Source organism: Varanus komodoensis, unplaced genomic scaffold (assembly GCF_004798865.1).
Source record: "Varanus komodoensis strain SLA01 unplaced genomic scaffold, ASM479886v1 scaffold32, whole genome shotgun sequence".
Taxonomy (NCBI): Eukaryota; Metazoa; Chordata; class Lepidosauria; order Squamata; family Varanidae; genus Varanus; species Varanus komodoensis.
This window is the reverse complement of record NW_025335798.1, coordinates 18,395,201-18,419,173: the sequence shown is the minus strand read 5'-3', so window position 1 is coordinate 18,419,173 and position 23,973 is coordinate 18,395,201. Positions and strand designations below refer to the sequence as shown.

The 23,973-nt window shown below is 41.1% G+C and overlaps 1 protein-coding gene across 1 annotated transcript in view; it reads right to left on the bottom strand.

Moving 5' to 3' along the window:
- SPOPL (speckle type BTB/POZ protein like) overlaps positions 1 to 20,556 on the bottom strand; it is a 47,321-nt gene extending 26,765 nt beyond the window's left edge. Inside the window, exon 1 of the mRNA XM_044437941.1 lies at positions 20,187 to 20,556. The gene's annotated coding sequence lies outside the window, so the exon portion shown is untranslated. The remainder of the gene's footprint in view (positions 1 to 20,186) is intronic.
- Positions 20,557 to 23,973: the final 3,417 nt, after the last annotated feature.

Genomic DNA, 23,973 nt, shown 5'->3' with positions numbered 1-23,973 from the left:
TTAAAAGCCTCCCTGTGCTGTTCTGTGAACCATGAAAGAAAGCTTGATGGGAGCTGACAATTGTGAAGTACTCTGACAGCTATTCATCTTAATCTCACTGCTACCTTGTACTTTTCTGAGCTTCTGGTGCATGTTGCCTTTGATCATGAGTGGGGAGACATCCGTCTAGTACAATACATAGCACAATGGGACTGCTAAGTATTAATAATGCTAGCACAAATGTTAGGAATTAAGGTAAGAGATCACCTGAGGCCTATTCAGCCCCTTAAGGTTTTGAGTTGTTTCCATAAACAGAAGCTGCTAGTGGTCTCAAGAACTGATAACCCAAACTGAGACTGTGCTTTTGGAAGTCCACTGATTGCACATCAACTGCCATACTCTGATAGTTGCTACAAAGGTAATTCGAAAAAAAAAAAAAAAAAACAGCCTACAAACTACAGGTGGGATTTCAACAGTGCTTTCATATGTTTAGTTAGACCAGCTGTATAAGGAAGCTTTTCTCACACTTCTTGATAATGTTTTTGTCATGATAAACATGGGCACCATTCATCCAAAGTTATGCACTTGTAAACACTATTTATTTTAATGAAAGGCATTTAAACATGTACTTATATTCATCATAGATTTCAATGGGATGTAAGTATTTTAACTTTGACTAAAGAAGGGGTCCCTTTCTGCACCAGTGGGGGTATTAAGTAATTGGAGAAAATTCTGTTGGCACCCTCTACAAAATGCCCAATCAGTGAATCACCACTTTGGCTTTTTTCTCTTGTGTCTATGGGTCTTTGGTTGCATCTTATTCAACACAACCTTTTGCTTTGTGTCTGTTGGACACCACAGTATCTCTTTAACAAGCAACTGCTGGAGAGGCAGTACAGCTTGTTTTCCATTTTTGTCCTTGCTGCCTGTGAATGAGCAACATCTCTGCCAAGTTTCCTTCCTGTTTGGAATATGATTAAACAAGTAAAATTACTACAACTGCAGAGAGGCATATACTTCAACTACACATCAAATTACTACAACAACATATATAAGCAATGTTAGCCATCCTTCTTCATCAAAATACTCCAAATCCATACAGTTGTTTTGCACATACAGTGTGTAGCTTGAAAGCATGTGGTATCCAGACACTAACAATGCAATTTTAATATAGCAGAAAGAGGTATGTCAGGCTGAGACGTTAATGTACAAGGTAGAGATAAGGTACTCTTAGAATGTCAGTGAATGAAAGGGCACTTCCCATTTGCGGAGGATCTGAGATCCAGCAAAAACTCTTCCTTAAGGAAGGCAGGCAGAATGCTTGCCAATTCTCCCAACAGTCCCTGAACCATTTCCGCACATTCTGAGGGTGGCCACCCTCCAGAAAAGCTTTACAAGTGGCTACAAGGGAAAAAAAGGAACTGGCATAAATTGCCTTTTCCTCTTTCCTTTAGCAGAAGTGTCCCATGAGTGTAGTTCTGCTCATAGGAAAGCTGGATCCAAGTTTACAGGACTTGGATGCTGGTCAATTAATTGCTTATTTGATTGGTCAAACACTATTAATCACAAGGACATGTACACTCTTATGAAACCAGCAGAGAACTTTTTGTATGGTTAGATAGCAAATAGCATGCTGGATTACTCACTACTATCTAAACATGTGTGTGTGTGTAGGCCATCTATAACTGCTGATACCCTCCTAGGCGGCTTACAATACAACTTGTAAGCCTTATCCTCTTTCGTACCCCTTTTAAGAACAGGTGCTCTGCAGGGAGGTTTCTTTTATCCTCTTCCCAACTGCAAAAGCTTCTAATAAGCAAGTGGAGGCAGGCTGGAACAGGAGCACTGGGTTTAGGAAGATGAAGGGATCTGCATGATCACTGCAGTCCACCATGGCTAAGCTTTGTGGTAGCTTGTGAGGTATGCTGACAGCTATTTGGAACATTCAACCCGTTGCAAAGGGTTGCCATTATTTGTTGTGTTACCCAAACCTAACAACATATTGTTAACCCTCAACCCATGACTGTAGAGGAGTCTGAGGACTGCTTAACCTTCAAACAATCTCTGTCTGCAGATTCAGATGACATGTCAAACCTTGGCAGCTATTTCCAGGGCCTAAATATTCAAAATGGCTAAAGGGACATACCACAACCCATTGCAGCTTACATTTTTACATGGCTTACAATGGCTTTTTGTGTTATTCTGAAGGGGTCTAAACCATATTGTTTGAGGGAAAGACAACTCAACTAAAAGTGAAAGTAATCAGCCATTGTATACACAATATTGGTGGGAAGAAGGGGAAGAAGAGATGAAAAACACACAACTTCATTTGCACAAATCATGGGAACTGAAAAATAGTAACAAATGATTGCCTTAAAGTCTACTTGATGAGCACAAATCACATAATCCTGGGGGAAAACTGAAATGTAGGTAGTAAACTAAACAAAATTGACAATGACAAGGGTTTTTGTTTTTGTTTTAAATTAGAATGTAGCATAAAGCAGTAAGATGATGAAACTGAAAGGATATTTACCAAGGGAATAGGCTGTATGATAAAATATTAAAAACTGTGTACATAAATGTATTTAAAGTTGTAGTTTCAGACCATCCTCCCAAAATGACAATGTACACACACAGTACCGTGTTTGCATATCTTGCTTCTCAGTGCGCGCAACTATTTAATGCACATTTCTAGTCCCCGATTTTAAAAAAAGTCTGAGGTGATATGTTTCCAATTGCCAGATTGGAAATGCCGCAGAAATCCTTTGGGTTCAAATGAGATTTCCAGGGATTACACATCTCTACTGGGAATCCTACTATAGTATTTAATTTTCAGGAAATAAAAGGAAATGTTTACAGGTAGAGTGTAAACATTCACATTTAAGATATAAGATTTATTCTTCACTTTCATAGAAAACTTCCTTTAATTCTATGTATCTGGTAGTGAACACTGATTTAGTTTAGAGATTGATGTTTATTTAGATTTATTATTAACCATAGTTTTATTTAAAAATAAGGACTAATTGTTCTAAAAATCCTCAAATATTATTCATCTGCAAATTTACCAATGGGTAAATTTCAACAATAAAGTCCCTCTGCAACCCTATGCCACCCCCTCCTCCGGTGTGTGTAAGGCAGGGAGGGAGTGAGTTGTGGGAAGAGAGTAAAGGAGAAGAATGTATGCCTCTAGATTAAGAAGAAAACATAGTAAGGGGCAAGAACAAAGGTTCACTTATTGAGTCATATTAAAGAAGCAAGAAGCAAAGCCAGCAATGTACCCCTTGCAGAAACCCACAATTCATCAGGACATTGTATTCTAAATATCGATCCATTCATCTCAACCTGCACCCTTTATGTGTATACCTGATAATTATGATAAAATAGCTAGTTATTAAAATCAAAGATTAAACAGGTTAACTGCAAGTGTATATATGCAAACTGCAGGGATATTTATTTTGAATGAAGGTTTACATGGCAACCCCCTGAACCTTGTTTACCTTCTACTTTAATAGATCAATCTTTGAAATGCAGATAAAAGACAAGGCCAAGAATATAAACCTGATTAATGCATTATGCAATTTGTTTTATGTAGCCAGAAGCAAAATTTCAGTACATAATTATAAAGATCCTAAAATCCAATTTAAGGTCCTTGTAACTTGCACATCAAACTAATGTTTGGGGAGGCATAAATTTGGAAGGAATAGAATGAGCTAAAGGAGATCTGGGCATTATGGTTTCTGCTAATCTTAGAGCTTTATCACCAAACCAGACCCCTTGCCTCATCTTGCTACCTCCTTAGCTATTAAGTTTAGAGCATTTTGCTTGCTGTTGATAAATGTCTATATACCCCTGCAGCAATAAAAATCTTTGGTTAAGAACAGCTGGTTAGGATTGGAAGAATGTATTAACCAAATGACAGTTTTGTATCCAGAAGCCTCTATGACTGTAGCAGGGGATTTTAATGCCCAAATAGTATATAACAATGATACCCTGTATGCTTTTTTGTAATAAATTCCTGCCAGAAACAGAGGTGACTTATCCACTGCCTCTTAGTCTAAGGATAAGGGCCGTAATTATGCTGGACTTTGTCTTTTACAAATACTAAATAGGCTAGAATTAGTTATTTTAATGGGAGTGTAGAGGGAGATAGCCATGCTGAATTTTTATTTGGTCTTGAAACATCCACAATTGATCATTTCATATTGTTAAATTTGGTGTCCAATTGTAAGATGGGCAAGTGTATTGAAAGTGACCATCTCCCTCTGATGGCAATATATATCGGCAATATATTGATATTTAAATATTGGCAATATATTGACCATGTGACACAGAAATAGATGTTAAACTTAGAGGCAGAAGTAGAAAACTGAAGTGTCAAATGTTAGGTGGTCAGTCAAGTTGAAGAATGCTTTAAAAGAATTACTGTATTGATAAATAAGTCTTTGCAATCATAATGCATTGAGCATTCGGCAAGCATTCCAGAGGACAGGGGACTTGTCATTATTGTCCCAATTTATAAAAGGGGGAAAAATCTGATCCTGCTAATTAGAGACCTATTAGTGTCATGAACATCAGTAGCAAAATATATGCTAGCCATCTCCATGAGAAACTCCAAAATTGGTTGGAGCATGAAAACACAGTGGTAGATGAGCAGGGTGGGTTTAGGAAAAGGAACTGCACAGTTTATCAGGGGCTTGTCGTTTAACATCTTATTGAAAACATATACCTCTCCAATTGCTGGATAGTGCACTTCATGCAGCTTTTATTGATTTGACTCAATTTCTAGAAATAGACTGTGGAAAAAATTGAAGTAACAAATATAGACAAGTGCCTGTTAATACTTATCTGGTGTCTCTACAAAAATACATGCATGAAGATGTGGCAGTTTTGGTCAGTTAACCAGACTTACAGCAACTTTTAATGAAGTACAACAGGACTGCATACTTGCTTCTACACTCTGGTCAAAGATTTAGCGGAGGTAAATTCTCATTCTCCCAGACTGACAAATAGATTTTTGTCAATTCTTCTGTATGCAGATGATGCAGTTATTGTCAGTATTGTCAATTTTGACAATCACTGGCTTGAGCCACCTCCTAAGAGCTTTGGATACTGTCAAAAGGAACTGTTGGTATTTAACTATGCTGAGTCTAAGGTAGTAGTTTTCACTAGGAGGAGGACTAAGCATAGATGGCAGATAAATGAGCACCCCATTGAACAAGTTACAACATATAAATATTTGGGTGTAACTTTTCAGTGGAGGCTCATGGAAAACACAAATCATGTCAGTGTAAACACTCGGAGGAGCTTTAAAAAAATTCCAAAGGGGCAATATTTCCCCTCAGCTTTGCAGGTACTTACAGCAAGGTGCTCAGATGCTACATGGCTCATAGATATGTGTTTATGACAACTATAGCCAATATAAAGTTATACAAACTAAATTTCTGAGAGCCATATTTGGAACTCCAAGCTGCATACCAAACACACTCTTACATCTAGAAGCAGGGCAAGTTTCCATAGAGGCATGGGATGGGTACATTAGATAAATTTCTAACTGAAAATGCTCTTTTTTCCTGAAGAACTGGCCCCATTAATACTAATTGATGGTTTCCAGTCCAAATGGAAAAGAACGTTGAATAAGAAACCACACAATCTAGGATTCTAGATTGCCCGGGTATCTGGTCCAGCACTGCTCACGGCTGGAGGGGAGGGGAGGGGGGGTCGCTTTGGTATACCGAGCCTCCATCTCCCTCACGGGACTTCCGGTCCCTTCGAGACCAGGGCTGGAGTGTCTCTATTTGGTGTTGGGCGACCGAGACAGACTGGGGATTCTGTTGGTGTACCGCGCACCCTTCTGCCCAACAGTCTCCCTGCCTGAGCTGACGGAGACTGTCTCGGACCTGGTGTTGAGGACCCCCAGGATGTTGGTCCTGGGGGACTTCAATCTCCATGCCGAGGCTAGTCTGACCGGGGCGGCTCAGGACTTCATGGCCTCCATGACGGCCATGGGGCTGTCTCAACATGTCACCGGCCCCACCCATGAACGGGGACACACTCTGGACCTGGTTTTCTCGACGGGGCAGGAAGAGGGTGGTCTGAGGGTGAGTAATTTATGCTTGACTCCCCTGTCATGGTCAGATCACTTCCTGGTGAGGTTTATGCTCGAGAGCGACTTCTCCCTCTGTAAGGGTGCGGACCCGATTATGTGGGTCCGCCCCCGGAGCCGGATGGATCCAGAAGGATTCCTGAAGGCCCTGGGGGAGTTTCCGGCTGACAAGACGGGTGCTCCTGTCGAGGCTCTGGTCGAACTGTGGAATGGGGAGATGACCAGGGCTGTAGACACGATCGCTCCTAAGCGTCCTCTCCCACCGGGCAGAGCCCGCTCTTCCCCTTGGTATACTCCTGAATTGAGGGCGATGAAGCAGGTTGGGAGACGACTAGAGCGTAGGTGGAGGAAATCACGAGATGAATCTGACCGAACACACTTAAGAGCCCACTATCGGGCCTATGCTGTGGCGGTGAGGGCGGCAAAAAAGAGATTCTTTTCCGCTTCCATTGCCTCCTCACAATGCCGTCCGGCGGAGCTCTTTCGAGTGGTGCAAGGCCTGGTCCGTCCAGGTCCAAAGGAAGACCTGATTCCACCCTCAAAGACCCGCTGTGACGACTTTGCCAGGCATTTCAGGGAGAAAATCGCTCAGATTCGTCACGAGCTGGACACCACTATTGATTCAGAGGTTTCAAAGGAGACACCAATGCTGCCGTCTGGTCCAGATTTATTGGATGAATTTCAGTTATTGCGGCCCGATGATGTGGACAAGGTGCTTGGGCGAGTACGTCCAACCACTTGCCTTTTGGACCCTTGCCCGTCTTGGTTAATAAATGATTCCAAGCACGGGATTGGAACCTGGATCTTGGAAGTGGTTAACGCTTCTCTGAGGGAGGGTCGGGTGCCGGCCCCTTTGAAGGAGGCGGTAGTCCGACCGGTCCTGAAGAAGGCGTCACTGGATCCAGAGATGGCCTCTAATTATAGACCAGTGGCCAACATCCCGTTTCTGGGCAAGGTGTTAGAACGAGTGGTGGCGGGACAACTCCAAGCACTCTTGGATGAAACTGATTATCTGGACCCATTGCAGTCCGGCTTCAGACCCGGGTACGGTACTGAATCTGCCTTGGTCGCCCTGTATGATGACCTGTGCAGGGAGAAGGACAGGGGGAGTGCGTCCCTGTTGGTTCTGCTGGACCTCTCAGCAGCTTTCGATACCATCGACCATGGTATCCTTCTGGATAGGCTTGCGGGATTGGGGGTTGGAGGCACTGCTTTGCAGTGGTTCCGCTCCTATCTCAATGGCCGGTTCCAGAAGGTGGTGCTGGGGGACTATGGCTCTGCGCCATGGCAGCTATGCCATGGAGTACCGCAGGGGTCCATTTTGTCCCCTTTGCTGTTCAACATATACATGAAACCGCTGGGAGAGGTCATCAGGAGGTGTGGGCTGCGGAACCATCAGTACGCTGATGATACCCAGCTCTACCTCTCGTTTTCCACCAATCCAGGTGAGGCAGTGGCTGTGCTGAACCGGTGCCTGGCCGAGGTAATGGGCTGGATGAGGGCCAATAAACTGAAGCTCAATCCAGACAAGACGGAGGTCCTGTTGGTTGGTGGATCGGGCTTCGGAGAGGGTGAATTGAACCTTGTCCTGAATGGGGTTGCACTCCCTCTTAGGGACAAGGTCCGCAGCTTGGGAGTGCTCCTCGACCCAGAGCTTTCACTGGAAGCTCAGGTAACAGCAGTGGCGAGGAGTGCTTTCCTCCAGCTTCGGCTAATTCATCAGCTGCGCCCCTATCTGGAGAATGACTGCCTTGCGACAGTGACACATGCGTTGGTGACTTCCCGTTTGGACTTCTGCAACGCGCTCTACGTGGGGCTACCCTTGAAGACGGTCCGGATACTTCAATTGGTCCAAAATAGAGCTGCCAGGCTGCTGACGGGGACTGGATGTTATGTTCACATGACTCCAGTTCTCCGTCAGCTTCACTGGCTTCCCATTGAAGTCCGGGCCCAATTCAAGGTGTTGGTTATGACCTATAAAGCCCTAAACGGCTTGGGTCCTGGTTACCTGAAGGAGCGCTTACATCCTTATATGCCCAGCTGCCCCCTGAGATCGGCGGGAGAGGCCCTTCTCCGGGAGCCCTCCATGGAAGAAGTTAGGAGGGTGGTTACTCGGAGGAGGGCTTTCTCAGCGGTGGCGCCTAAGTTATGGAATGCGCTCCCCAGAGAGGTCCGCCTGGCGCCGTCGTTATTTGTTTTTCGGCGCCAGGCGAAGACCTTTTTATTTAAGCAGTATTTTAAATGTTAATATTATTGAATTTTATTTGGCCAGGGCGGCTTGTTTTATAGTGTATATTTGTATTTTATTGTATATATTTTAAAATGTTATTTTAAATTTTTTGTTGTAAGCCGCCCCGAGGCTTCGGCGAATGGGGCGGCATAAAAATGTTTTAATAAATAAAATAAATAAATAAATAAATTCTCACCTAATGTTTTCTTGGCTAGTATTCAGCAGTGAATATGGGATATTGAACTGCAAAATCAACTAGCCCTGGCTATTAATATATCCTGCTTTTAGAGACTATGAGAGAGCACTTCTGCCTGAATTATCTGGTGACTCTATATGTTCTTAAAATGAAGAAGGCATTTACACTGGCCAGATTTAATGTTCTACAATCTGCACAACTAGAAGGAAAATTCAAGGGGGTTCCCTACCGTAAACATTTATGCCTCTGAGAGGTGGGAGGAGTGAAAACAGGTGGACATGTCTTATTCGAGGCTTCGGCGAATGGGGCAGCATAAAAATGTTTTAATAAAAAATAAAATAAAATAAAATAAATTCCATCACTCCTTTTATTGTGATCTTTGTTTTAGTTTTATCACTCTGTTATTACAGAAAATACTTGGTAGAGCTGACTTATTTTAGATAACATATCTTTTATCAGAGCAATGTTCCCAGGTCACAGCAACAGTGGCTATTTTTTGTGCAGCTGCTATTGCTTGTTGGAAGGTGATGTTATTATAATATTTCTAGAATTTAAATGTTTATTGGGATTGTATACTTCGATATCCTGTTTTACATGTGTTGATGCTTTATATATATATATATATCGTCTTTTATGTTGCTCTTCTTTGTGCTGCTCTATCAGTGAAACAAAATATATATGCACACATTGGCAAGCTTTTGTGCTGCTGCCAATAGTACCAATAAATTGGGACTATGGTATCAGTGCACTGTAATAATTTAAACTTTAAATTTTACTGAATCTACTGATTTTATTATATTTCAAAAATTTAGGCATTTTCCTAACTTCCTTTTATCGGTGTTGCGTTGTAGTGCATTTTTATACTGTTTTAACATTCTTTTGTTTATTTTACTGGAATATGACCAAAATAAAGTTATTCATTCCGTTTGGAAAATGTTGGTGAGTTTTCTGCAATTTACCCTGCCTCTGCCCCCACAGCAGCCCACTTCACTAGCAAAGTCCCCTGACCCTTTGGAAAGTCACTTTGGGGTTGAGAGAGTTAGGAGGCATGGAAATCATTTTCCACCAGTCTCCTTTTCCATGTGTTTCTTGGATCCAACACATAGTTCATTTTTGACTCACACCAAGTTCTATATTTGGTGACTTTTATTGAAGCCAGGAGTAACATAGCTGGAAACTTTTAGTAAATCAAGCTCATTTTGGGACCACGTATATAGCATGAGAAAGCAATAGGTCATATTGTATGGTTCCCAACACTGAGACTCTAACTTCTATCACCTGTTGATCATTGGTCATGTTGACAGGAGTTGACAGGAGTTTGGACTCAAGTTTGGAAACCACTATCCTAAAGTGAGTATATTCAAAACTGGCACAAATACAAGTCACCTGTCAAAGTTTGACTCCATATATACTTTTAACTCATACTGTTTGGGATCTTTTGATAGCTAGAATTTGTGCTCAAGTAGCACACAACAAATTAAAATTCAGAGTTGCTCTTTCTTTCTGACCCTTTACACAGTAAGTAAAGTTTATTGCCAGTCAGTATTATATGACTTAATAATACTAAAAGCAATTCACACTAGAATCAGTCATCTACATTTTCACTTGCCATGATAACTATACCACTAGTTCTAGTGAGATAAGCCCCAGATCTTTTCTCAGCTGTGGAGCTAGAGAGGTGATTGGGGATCATTAGCCTAACAGTTGCACACTAAGCTCTGATCCTTTCCCCACTCCAAAACAGGAGGAAGACTGGGGCTGTTTGGCCACACCACTGCAAGGAGCATTTTGACCACACATGACTACAAGCAAGTTGCCACATAATGAAAAATGCACTGTTTGGCTATTTATGTTTAAATCTCAAATTCATACATTCTTCCCCTCTACTCCCTCCCATAAATTACAGTTTAATATACAAGTCTGATTCTAGGGCTCATTAATTCTTTATCTTCTTGTGCATACCAATCCTACTCATTCACCTTCTGGTTTAATCAAATGACAGTTTGTCCAATTTGGATTCAATGGCAAACCATGTCTTGCTCAAACCAGGAAACAGAAAAAAAAATAGTAAGAACCAGAATAAAATGAAAGACAGCAGCATAATGTTCAAAATATGGTTTTCCATTACATATGAACTGATCTAGTATAGGAAGGCTACAGATCTTAAGCAGAATGTATAGGCAATACATGAAATTTTATATATACAGAAAATAATTTTGCAGCGTTATAAATAATTCAGGATCCAGAAGACAAGGAAAACAGGTTGCCATGATAGCTGGGAGGATCCTGTGTCTTAGTATGTCTTAACACAGCAGTAAATCACATGCAAGACAACTCCTGAGTGCTCCCATTGCTAGCTCTCCCAACAAGCCAGAGTTCCAGGTTAAGATGCTATGCTAAATAACCCAGGACTGGAGTGGGCATGGGATGTTTCCATTGGCAAGAGGAGCCAAACAGATGTTTGAGTCAGGCTGACTAGCATGCCTGTTTGTTCATGGCAAACAAGAGGCAAAAAACAAGCCATACCAAATCAGTGTGTGCAAACTGGGCCATGGTGACTTGTTTTTTACACCTTTGTGAAGACGAAATGAGGCAGGTCAGGACAAAAGAGACAGGAAAACAGAAATGCTTGTAGCAACTACACTGAATAACCTCTTGCTTATCTCTGGTTTGATCAGCCACTAAAAATTGCCTAACCTATTTCCCACCCCCCAAATTATATATTCTTAAGAATTAAGACTGGCTTAGGTCCTTCCACTTTTCTTGGGCTTCTTGGGGCAGGGCCTTTTGGTCAACTAGTTTCTGTATGTCTTGCTTAAAGAATGTTGGACATCAATTTAACTAGGACTTTGTTATTATTAGGCATGAAATAATGCTAATCAGAAGGCTTTTTCAAACATCAAAGTTGGACCCCCATTAGCAAAAAATAAGCAGAAGGTTCACTTTGACAGTATTAAATTTACTTTCCTATCTATACACTAGTGATGGAAAAGAGTGGCAATAGTGTTTAATACAAATTACTGCACTTTAGATTTCTAGACTTTTACAAGAATGTTGCCCTGGACACCTTCAGTGCTTCCAGAGAGTGTGATGAGATACAGGGCAATTTCTTCTCCTTCCTTTAATGAACATAGTCAGATATCTGCCAAACACATCTCCCTGTTGTTTCTTCAAGTCAGGAAAGCCACATTTCAGTTTGCTTTTAATACTCCACCACAGGAGTGTGGAATTAAAAGAAAAGCCACTAAATTAAGTCACTTAAAAAAATCTATTTCAACTTTCTTCCCAGAACTCAGGAGGGTTTCTCTCTTTTGATTTTCACAACAAACCAATTAGGAAGGTTAACTATAGATAATGATTTGTTCAAAGCCACTGTGAGCTCTGCTTCAAGGCTGAATAAAGATGACCCAAGCATTTCATTCTGGCTACCACACTAAATTGGCTCAGAAATGTTTTGCATAAAGGCAGTCACGTGTGCATATACTAAAAGAATATAAGATATCTTAAGTATAATAAACTGACTTGGTCAATTAAATATATCTCCCTGCTGTGAATTCCTTATATCCCTTAATCAATGATACTGTTACAACTATAACGTATTTATAGCCCATTATCACACTTCAAAATTGAAGATGCAAAGGCTAACAATAGACATGTATCATAACAACATCCATTACCTAGTGAGGAAAAGAAGCAACTGAAATTTTATTTGAAAAACAAATGGCAAATCATTCTGCTCCTGCATCCATTAAAGTAAGCAAAAGCTACCCATTCATATGGCTTTTTTGTCCCCATAAGAATTTATAGAGCATTAGAAAGTGAACAAAACAGATGATGGTGCCATCAGTAGGACACTGCACACTGAATGGACTGAAGTTGCATTGAAATAACTGGTAAATTTCAATATAAAAGATGTCAACCATTGCAATTCTGGTGTCAGCCTTCCAAGTTTAGCTGAATGTGACATCCGTAGGTATTATACTGGTGCAGGAGGATGCAAAGTGTAAACCTACGTACAAGAATATGCATCAGATGGGTGTACTTGTCAAAAAACTGAAACTTGCTTCAGGTTCTTACTGAGTGTATATTTTATCTAATCTAAATGTGTATCTATGGAATATTTAAATGGAATGGCCACATTTATTACCACATGCTGGAGAACAGCTCCAACAAAATTATCTTTTGTGCAGTAATAATATGGGCAGATGAAGTATATGAGCCTTTTTGTAGTTTAAGGTCTTGAAGAGAAACTGTGATCTGAATGTCACTGCCTTCAAAGGTAAGGTCAGTGTCTACCAGGGGCAGATCATTATATTCTTTATATAATGCTCTCTGAAGGAGGCTTGCTGGGCTCAATCCTCCCAAGTTCTGACATGCATAGCTAAAATCTTCAGCAAAAGTTTGGGTTGCAGATAGATCTTAGTATTCTTTGCTATAAATTTTTTCACTTTTAAGTTTTATTTGTATGCATTGTTGCTTGACCATTAGATTGTATCATAGTCTTGTACCTTTAAGTTAGTATGATTATCTTGTTAGTCACTCAGCTTGGTAAAAAATAAAGCAGATCTGATAAGTAACCTACAGGAAGAGGTGGCAACTGCCAATTCCTTCTGGCAACTGGCAATTCCTTTACAGTCATAGAGTCTTCTGCAGATGTGCTAGGAATTAGCATTCTTAGAATTCAATAATTTTTGGGCAAACTTTTCTCCAAAATACAAGCCACTTTGTATGCTGGAAATGCAATCAGTTTTCCTTGATTTTGGCATACAAGGCAATGAAATTTAACATACTTGCGGTGTATAAAAAGTATTAATTAGAATTTAATTAATGCCAGTGGGAGATCAAAGCCTCCCTGCCAAAGAGGAGGAGACACATAATTTGTAGTAAAGAGAAGTGATTCACTGACTACAGTGTGACTGCAGCAGCATATATGGCAACAGCATCACTAGATTCATTTCCTGTATAGGAAAAGAAGGTCAAAGCAAAGCAAATTAATTTGGACCAAATAGATTCTCATACTGGTTCTAAAAAAGCTGAAGTTGCATTCAAATAATGCAACTCTCTCTCTTGTAAATATGTTTAAGACCAGGATGCCTGGCAGTCATTGTGAAGATCATCTGACTACTTCAAACTGCTTAGCAATATACGGTTGGAGGATTACAGACTTAATCTCTGGCTCAATACATTGCCAATCTATACTTATATTAGCTGCTATTCTATTTTCTTTTCTCCTGGAATTACACAGCAATCACAATGATCACCTTCAAAGCAATGAAAAAGGAAAGTTTTCCATAATGATATTTTTATACATCTTGCCACTCAAATCTGACCCATGAATTTTGATCACTATCCATTTGCACTACCAAATACATCAAGTGCATAACACTCTGTACTACTAAGTATATACCCTATATACAAAAGTTTGGCTTACAGTCATACAGAAATCATCAAATGCTATGCTATACTATCCAAGTCTCTTCAATACCTTTAAAAGGATTAAAACATTTCCTTTTGTATCAATTTGAACTGAACTTGATTGCAATTATAATATTTACATAAATACTTAAAACATTGGTAAATCTTGCATATCTAGGTGAATAGTGATTTTTTTTGTTCAGATTATCTTTTAAATGAATGCAGTTCAATTGGTGCAATGGAATATTCTACTTCCATTAGTGGTACCACAGTAACATAGACGAGATGGCGCATTATAACGCAGCCTTATAGACAGCAAACTGCATCAGGCTTCAATTGTTATTTTAACTTGTAGTTTAGAGCCTTGCTACCCCTCAGATGTTTTGGATTATAACTCCTGTCATCCCCCACTATTGGCTATGGCCTGGCCAAGGCTAATAGGAACTGTTGGCAAAAAAATATCCGAACGACCACAAATTGTGCACCCCTGTATAGAATATGAACCAAACTGACTTAAACCCAAATATTTCAACTTCATGCCATGTTTTAAGTTTTGGCAGGATTATAAATCAGTAAAAGCACAGTCTATTTCAAACATCATTCTCAGGCTTTCATTTGATATAAACTTAAGGTCAACAAAACACAAAGCATACCCTGTATCAGAGAAGATAGAAAGTAGAAAGATTTCAATGAGGAAAAAAATCCATTTTCAAAACCCATTTCTGAAACATAAAACAGCTTCATTTCTCCCTATAATATGTAAAGTATGGGAAGCATATGCTATTGACTTATCATGTCTGTACATTTTTAATAGCACTCCATTAAAACTAATTTCCAACTAGAATCTTGGTTTTCTTTGTACATTTATACCACATCAGACACATTTTATTTCCTTCTTAAATCATATATTTCAGTTCAACTTCTTTTAGTTATTGAAAACATATTATATACTATGTAATATGGTTCTGTGAATTAACATGAAATATTTATTGAAACATTTCTTTAATGAATAAGTTAAGCATACTAAATCAGATAATAATCAACAGACCAGTAGAACATCTTCCAGTGAGAGAAGCATAATCAAAGACAAAAATATGAGCTGAACTACCAGAGCTGATTTTTAATACTAAGTACTTCAATCAACTGAGCACTGAAATTATTGGTCTTTTAAATTAAGACATACAGATGGCTGACTGTCAGATTACTAAGAAACACAGTAGTAGAAAAAATGGAACAGAAATAAGTCTTTTTAGAGCAATTCCAAAAAAGACATGCTACAGTTAAGCAGTCATACATATGCAAAGCAGAACATATTCAACAAACTTGTTAGGGCCTATTTACATTAATAGCACAGTTAGCAATCATGTTGTGTTTTTAAAAGGGCACACAATTCTCCTCAGGAACATGGTGTGTAGGAAGAAAAGATTTAAGCCTTTCTTCTTGAGAAGTAATGCAGCTAGGTTAGGATTGATCTTAGGGGATCTCAATGTGCAATGTTCACACAACTAACACTTCCCTAACTCCCCCCCTCAAAAAAATAATGTGTTTTATAATTGCTTTGCATTCCTGGTATGCTACAGCAAAACGAACAAACAAACAAACTTGTCTTCTAACCTTGATTTTTCTTTTAAATACTCTGAACAAATGCAGTTTTGCATTTTTAAAAAAATCATTACTGCAGGAATACAATAGTTTGCTTCTGTTGCCCAACTGCCCAACTAAGCAGATTTATTTGATGATACCATTTTGTCATAGAAAAGAATGATGACCATGATGACCATGAACAAGTTCAGTCTGATAGCCTTAACAATACTAAAATAAAGAAAAACATTAAGACAGAAAGAAAGGATGACCAAATGAACTAACACTGCGGACTACCAGGTACTGATGTCTGTTTGCAACTGTACCCACTAATAGCCACTCTCTGGAGCATCAATTGGTAGCTCCATGGCCTATGGGGCCTGGACCTCAGGCCCAATGTTCCACGCTAGGATGGTATTAGTTTAGTGTTAGTTTTTTCCCCCCTAAAGATGCCATCTGAATAGGGACATGATTTTCTTTCATAGAATCGAGGGAAGACAAACTGAAACACCCTTTCCCTGGTGTTTGAACGTTAAAAGCCAACAACATGATTTCTAATCCTGTCATATGCATGTGCAGTTAAGCCCCTCATTAGTAGGAACAAAGAAGAAATCAAATATAATTACTTTCCCTAGGAAGCTCTCATTCCACCATTGGATGCAAAGAGGCCTGTCACCTGTGTATCTTACTTCTTAATGTTTATCATTTCATTGAGGAGTACCTCAACTAAATTGTGAAGAAGACTAAGTTAAGCCTTTGTTCAGAGTATTTTGGTACTGAAGAATTTCCCAAGGCCTCCACTGAGAAAAGTCTAAATTGCCCATACGTATTTTCCAGGTATTCTGTCCTTGGAACAAATTGGTAATAGTGTTCACTTAAGATAAGAAAATTTCACTGGCCAAATATTCTAAAGGATGATCATCTTATGAATATATTGGACACAAGATAAGTAGTTAACAATATCCAACTGAAATAACACACAAAGGTTGGATGTCAGCAGAACACTAAAGTTAATTCACAAGAGTCCAATGTGAATTAAAACCAGTAATGAGAATACTTTTAAAAAAAGCAGGAAGAAACCCCACAGCAGAGACACTCCGATATTCCCAAGAGCACCTTGTCAAAACTAGATAGGAATGGTTAATAGCAACACACACACACACACAGGGATATTCTTTAATATATATGCTATATATAGGGGCCTTTTTTAGAGCTGTATCCTTCCATTACACAGATCAAGCCATGCACTAATAATAAAAGAGGACATCCTGTCCTGACTTCCATGCTGGTAGTTCCTGCCTGCCCTCTGTGTCGTCCTTCCTTCTTTGACTAATGCACTTTCTCCAATCCAATCCAATCCATTTCTAAGGCAACAGACAGAGCAACCATGCTCACTTTCCAAATCTGGTCCTGACCAGTTCCACATAGGCAATAAGGGCTCAGACATTTATGAAGAGGTCTGGTATGGAAGACACCCAGAGCTCATAGGCAATCTTGCTAGGGGGGCTATTTGTGTTTTATTTATTTATTTATTTATTTATTTATTTATTTATTTATTTATTTATTTAAAGTTTTTCTATGCCCTTCCCTTACTAAAAAGTCTCTGGATGGCTTACAAAGGACAAGTTAAATTATGGGCTCCAGAAAAGGACTAAAAGGCTGCAGAAGAAACCAGAAAGCATGCACGCACACACTCTCGCTCTCTCTGTCGCATTTCCAGTTCCTCCATATATTCACAAATTCTATTATCTGGTGATGGTTTCATAATTGGCAATAAAGATATACTAGAAATTGATAATAAGGCTTGGGAGCTCCTTTTTATATTTGAATTCTATTTTTAAAGTCTTTTTAATAAACCTTTATATTACTGAGGATGTGTAAAGAATTTCTCTGGAGCCCCTAAACTGCTTGTGTAAGGATCCACCCACACTCATGATTTTGAAGTGATTAGCCCCATGAATTTACTAGGATTTCTGTGTCATACTAACAGTAGTAGTAAGCCATGGGTTTCTGTGTCATACTAACAGTAGCAGTAAGCCATGGAAGTTTAGTTATTGCATGAACTCATGGTTTACCCAACATACAGTGTCACTGTGGATTGTTGTCCCCCTCAAACCAGTATACCAGGTATGCATTTGAAAAGCCAGCATACATACAACTTCCCTGTTCAAACTACTATGTTTTGGCCTGCCTAAAACAATGTATGTTAAACTATTTTTTAAGTCCTACTTCTGAGAGTTGTGAGAAGCCAATATTAGCAAAAGGGAGAAGTGCATTTTTCCACCCATTCCTGGGTATCAGGAATGCATGTAAAAGTTGAATGGCCACCCAGTCCTTCTAAGAGGAGCAAGCAAACCCCTAACTGTATCACCGAGAAAGAGGAAGCAAGATGCCTACCCTCCTTTTGTGAATAAAGATGACTTGCATCTTCTCTTTGACTTGACACCTTACCCTTGGACAAAGCAAAGTAAAAAATAATCTTATTTAGAGTCTGTCTGGGTGAAGTCCAGGGTTGGTGCCCATTGCACTTTGATAGCCATCACCCCCAGGTCATTGCCCAGGCTAGAAATGCCCACTTCTGCAACATCTTAAAATCCCCCGTGCCAACATGCATATTTGGGATGCAAATTTCTTTCATAAAGCAGGTGGTCCATTGTGACAGCCCTCCCACCATGTGCTGTCTGAGCACTTTGGAGGAATTATCACTGACAACAGCACAGCGCCTCATTCACCACTTTTTATAACCTTCAGTAGGACTGGTCATTCAGGTTTAGATGACATAAGAACCCATCATGGATTGAATAACCCTTAAGTGGCTTGTTGGTAAAAACAAAGGCACAAACAGGCCACGCTTCAGCAAATACTTCGTGCTAACATGACAGGACAACCCACCATGTCTATTACACATGATGAGCTGTCATGCTGTGCACTTTGTATGACCTCCGGTTTGGCCTGCTTTCAGCTGCATCTGTAGTTAGTGCCCTACCCTTAGCTTTGCCAAATCTCAATGGCTATCAGTTACCAGGGGAAACCAAAAATTATATTTTTCAGGCCCATGCACACATTTGAGAATTTGAGAAATTGGCATGGATACCATCACAAAATAGCTGCCATGGTGAATATAGATGGTCACATAATGGCTGCTAGGAAGACATAGCCAAACTAAACTTAGCCAAAGAGATGGTAGCAGAGGAGAGAAATAGTAATGCCAGAGCTGGGTGAAGAAATAACATGCCAAAGGAGAAGAGGTGAGAGAAAGGGAAAGACCAAGGCTAGACAGAATTCTCTGTGAACGGCTGTGACCAACCCAGAAATTTCAGCTCTTGTGTGGTAGAGAAATTAAATACACGCGCGTGCGCACACACACATAATCTGTCCAAGAGCTTAAGATAAATTATGGACTTAGAAGAATGAATAAGCAGGATAGTTGCATGGCTTCTTCTCTAACCCTTTCTTTTCTGGATTTTTCAAGAAGTTCTGGTACATCAGTAGTTAGTTCTGGAAGAATCCTGGCACATGCATCCTGTGCTAATTTTTACAAGAGCATTAGTTAGTGTGCTTGTACACCATCTCTCTCTCTCTCTGTGGTATATAAGGAGCATTCCCACTATCTACAAGAAAGAAAGAGACCTGCTTTGTGTCTTTGCCCACCTGCCCAAAGAGAACAAGCAGGTGCACAAATGGGGAGAAGCAGCTGCTCCTACAATTTCCTCTAGTTGTTCCCTTGTATTCTTCCCCTGGATGGCATTTCAATTGAGAATTCAGTCCACCATACTTCATCACTAGGAGGCAGACAGAAGGAACAGTTTTGTATCTCACCCATTTGGGCAGGCCTGCTGGGCCCAAGGAAAGACACTTAAATGAAGGGAAGTGTTTCTGAGTGCTTATGGAGGAGCAAGAACAAAATAATAATAATGGAACTTAATTGTTAGGGCTTTTCTGTTTAAAAAAAAAAAACTCTGGAGGTTGTCTATGAAACACCAGAAAACCCTGTTTTTCTGAGGATGCAATTCTCTGTCCACTTAACTGATAAAAAAAATCTAAGTTATATTAGTTAGATTTCCTTCTGAATGCACATGCAGGATGGGACCACCCCTGGAGAAGAAAATCTTTTTCAGCAGAAGAAATTTGGTGGAAGAATAGGGTAGGAAAGAAAGTACAGAAAACACACGCCCAGTAAGTTACATTCTAGGAAGGTTTCAGATGTTTCCTTTTAAAGCAACTTAAAAATCATTTTTTAAAAATTTACAGAATATTTCATTCCAATAGACAATATATAAAATGAGAAAACAGTCAGCAAAGAAACGGGAGTAAATGCAAGGCATCAGCCCCCGCCCCATTTTTTTAAAAACCACACGTCAGGCAAAGTAGGTGCAGAAACGCCCCGGCGGGGCCTGCCCCCCGTCGGCCTCGGGGATCCGAGGAAGTTCGGGCAGGGCAGGGCAGGAGGGCCTCCTCCGAAGAGGTCCCCTCTCCAGTCTGGGCAGCCGTCCTCCCCCCGCCCCGACACTCTTCCGCATCTCGGCCACTCTCGGCCTGAGGGTTTGAGGGAAGGAGGGCGCGGACGAGCAGCCTCGGCGGAGCGGGGGTCTTCTCCTCCATGCCCCTCGGCGAGAAGGGTCAGCGAATGGCGAGCCGCCGAGGGGACCAATCACCACCATCCCCGCAGAGGCATCACCTACCCGAGTTCGGCACCGGCTGGGGCTCTCAGCGGGTCTCATACTGACGGCGCAGGAAGAGGGGCGCGGGCGGAGGGGCAGACGCTACTTTGTGGCCCCCAGTGATTGCGCGAGGGGGCGAGCGGGAGGGGGAGGGGGATGTGGCGGAAACGGCGCGTCCGGGCAGAGCCGTTGGCGGCGGAGCCGCATCTCTCCGTCAAAAGCCTCAGCCACCACCCCTCAGGTGGAGAAGCGAAAGCGCGGATTCCACTCGGCCCGCCGTCGCCCAGGCCCCTCCAGGCTCCCGTACACAGGGGAGGAAAGGAGCGCGCGGGGGGCGCCCCTCGCGGAGAATGCGGCGGAGGCCTGTTGCTATTCCTGCGGTTACCACCAATTCCTCACTTCCGGGAGCGACACGGCGCTGCTCCGCGGCCCCCAGTGATGGCGTGAGGGGAAGGGAGGGAAAAGGCGCTTGGCCGCAGCGGAAGCGGCGCGTCCGGGCACTGCTGCCGCCGGGGGAGCCGCGCTTCTTGCTCGCCGTCGGCCCTCGAGAGCGGCGGCGAGGGCCGGGGACCCATCGGGACTGTCCGCGCCGAGTGCGAGCCGGGGCCGCTCCCGCGCACGGGACGCCACCCGCGCAGAGAAGGCGGCGGCGGCTTGTTGCAGTCCTCGCAGCTTCCCTGCTTCCGGGAGTGACGCAGCCGCCCATGCGTGAGGTCACGAAGCAGCAAGAACAAAACCATCATCCTCTGGATAGTTGAAGTCCTGTCATTCTGTGAGAGAGGCTGTATAAAACGAGCGCATAGCAATAGGTACTGAGTAAACGAGCTCTGTTTCTGTCTAAGAAGCAGGCCTTGTCCAAGATAGGTGGTTGCAGGTTATAGCCTTTCAGCAGCATTGAGAGCAAGGACAGTATGCATGCTCCAGGAATGCTCTTGAGCGTAGGTACTGAGGTATTATAGGTAAATGCCTTGGACTGAGGGGTAGGGGTTCCCTTCTATTTAAGAGACTAGTCAGAATGCCTAGGACAAGTAGTAAATGAACCAGAAGTAGCAGTTCCATTTTTGCACTATCAACTAGGGGTGCTCAATCAAAAGATAATTGCAGTTTATTCAGATGTACAGGAAATGTGTGCTGGTAGCCCGGAAAGGACTATGAAGACATTGAATCACTGTAGATAAGCATACACAGGAATAAGTGTTAGAAAGCTTTCGCTCTTGCAGATCTGCAAGTTATTAAGTCCACCAACACATTTTTAGTGTTTTTTGAATTATTTTCCATATAATCAGACTTACTATTTGTAGACCGTGAGGGTAGCTATGGTATGACCCATATTTCCTGAAATCACTAATTTCTATATGCAAATTTTCAACAGTTCATTTTTTCCAATATTCAGTTTGGGCCAAGCTCGAGTATATAGCTGCATCAATATCTTGAGTTCTTCGGTTGAATCAATTTTAGGGACTCTGATCTCAGTTTAGAAATTTTTTCCAGTATGCAACAGAACAACTTTGGAAATACTTTACTTTCTAAACGTGCTTTGTTATTTCTATTTTTTTGGAAATGTTTTGCCATATAGCCAACTTTTAAGATCTGATTTGTTGATCAATACTTTACTATGATCAAGACTAAGGAATTACATAGTTTAGCACATTTTCACGATACAGGGTACTCTGGATCACATGAACAGTAATGAACAAGACGGATGTTATATTAGTTCCTCAACTAACAATAGAAAAACAGATATTTTCCAATTATTGCATCCAAACTAATAGTGGCACTGAAAAGAATGAGAAATCTTAAAGATTGGCTGATGCAAATAGACCACACTAGTTCTTGGCACCCATGTTTTCCAGTCTTCTAAGCCTGAATACACTATAGTCTTTGCAAAAAAAAATAGTTATGCTCCTTACTTCATTACATAATAAACAGAATTTTAGATGTAGATATATGGAAGAACACTTGTATGATCTTGGGTAACAGAAAAGCTACTGAGGCTGCTCTTTTGCCTTTGGACTGATGGGACTGAACGCTGGACAGCTAATTGCCAATCAGACTAACTTCAGGGTAGCCAAACAAACTTCAAGTCCCTAAGAAATCATGGGTGCAACACAGAGTTGGAGGGTGGTGTGGCCCGTGCAGTAACATAAAAGCACCAATTTCAGCCTTTATTTTTCTGATACAGCCTTCAGCAGTGTAGGAAAAATCAGACTGAGGCAACTCTGGCCTGCATGTTCTCCATCCCTTCAATAAAACATTCCTTTGAACCCACATTTTTGCTCATGCAGTAACCTTTTGCAAAGAAATGGCAATCTAAAGCAAGTAGCTTCAGGATCATAGCTGTAAGCAAAGCCTTAGGGGGGTGTTCTGATCTATGCAAAAGCAGTGCTTTCTACCTACTTTGTTCTGTTCCATTCCCCCATTTTCTATTCCAGCAGAAAACAATTACATAGGAAAGAACCATGAGAGGCAAATAATTTCATGATCCTGAGTGTAAAGCAGATGGAAAACTGAAATAAGACAAACATGAAAATAAGAAAAATAACAAAGTGCTGAGAGTGATTACATGATTTCTTACATGTTCCAAGGTCTGAAGTTTTTACAAAGTTTTTAAAACACATTTGAAAAATAGTGGGAAGCTTCTGTGTTCTCCTGTATACAGAAACACCCCAGTTCCTGCATGTACATACTCCATAAAGAAGTAATATACTTTCTGGTGGCAATTGCTGCTTTCTCTGGCCCTTGTCAAGGATCCACAGGGGAGGGGAGGGGAGGATGCCCATTATCCGAGGTAACTCTCAGAACAAATTTGAAAATTCAGCATAGCAACCCTAGATGTTCTGCATGCTACCTTGGAAATGCGTGTGAATTGACAAAATCCCTTGGCCATAGATGGGAGGAGGAGAGGCAGAACAGTTTGGAAGTACTAGCACTGTCCTACCCCACCCAGGACTAATAGAGATTGAAACAAGAGGAGAAAGGAGCCCCTTTTCCCCTTCTAATTCTTTCCTTTGGGTCACCAGCTTCAGGGGGGACTGACCATCTTTCCCATGGTAGTTGGGGGTATAATCTGAAGAAGAAAATGGCTGGTCATAAAGAGTTAGGATTTCCTCTCTTTTTCTTGCTCAGCTTGTTTCATTAAACAAAACTCTGTTTTTCCTCTAATTCCAAATACGACATTTAAATTCCTAAGTAGAAAATGGAACACGTAGGTATGTGGGATTTGGGGATGGAAAAATCTCCACCTGTGTAATGATGATGGACTCTGCTTTTTTCAGCTGTTGAATCCATCATGGTAACTTGAGGGTCTTACATTCTTCCTTATTTTAGGATACATCTCTCCCTTCCCCTCTCTTGAGAAAATAGGTTTTTTAAAAAAATTGTCACATGTATGTCAGAAATGGAAGTTAAACTAGGGAAAATATCTTACTAAGGACACGGAACCACTGATTGGTTCAAAATTGAGAAAGAAGTTCGGCAAGGCTGTATACTGTAACCCTGCCTATTTAACTTATATGCAGAGCACAGCATGAGAAAGGTGGGCTAGATAAATCACCAGCTGGAATTAAGATTGCCTGAGAAATATCAACAACCTCAGATATGCAGATGATACCACTCTCATGGCAGAAAGTGAAGAGGAACTAAAGAGCCTCTTGATGCAGGTGAAGGAGGAGAGCGCAAAAGTTGGCTTGAAACTCAACATTAAGAAAACTAAGATCATGGCATCCGGTCCTCTCACTTCCTGGCAAATAGATGGGGAAGAAATGGAGGTAGTGACAGATTTTATTTTCCTGGGCTCCAAGATCACCGC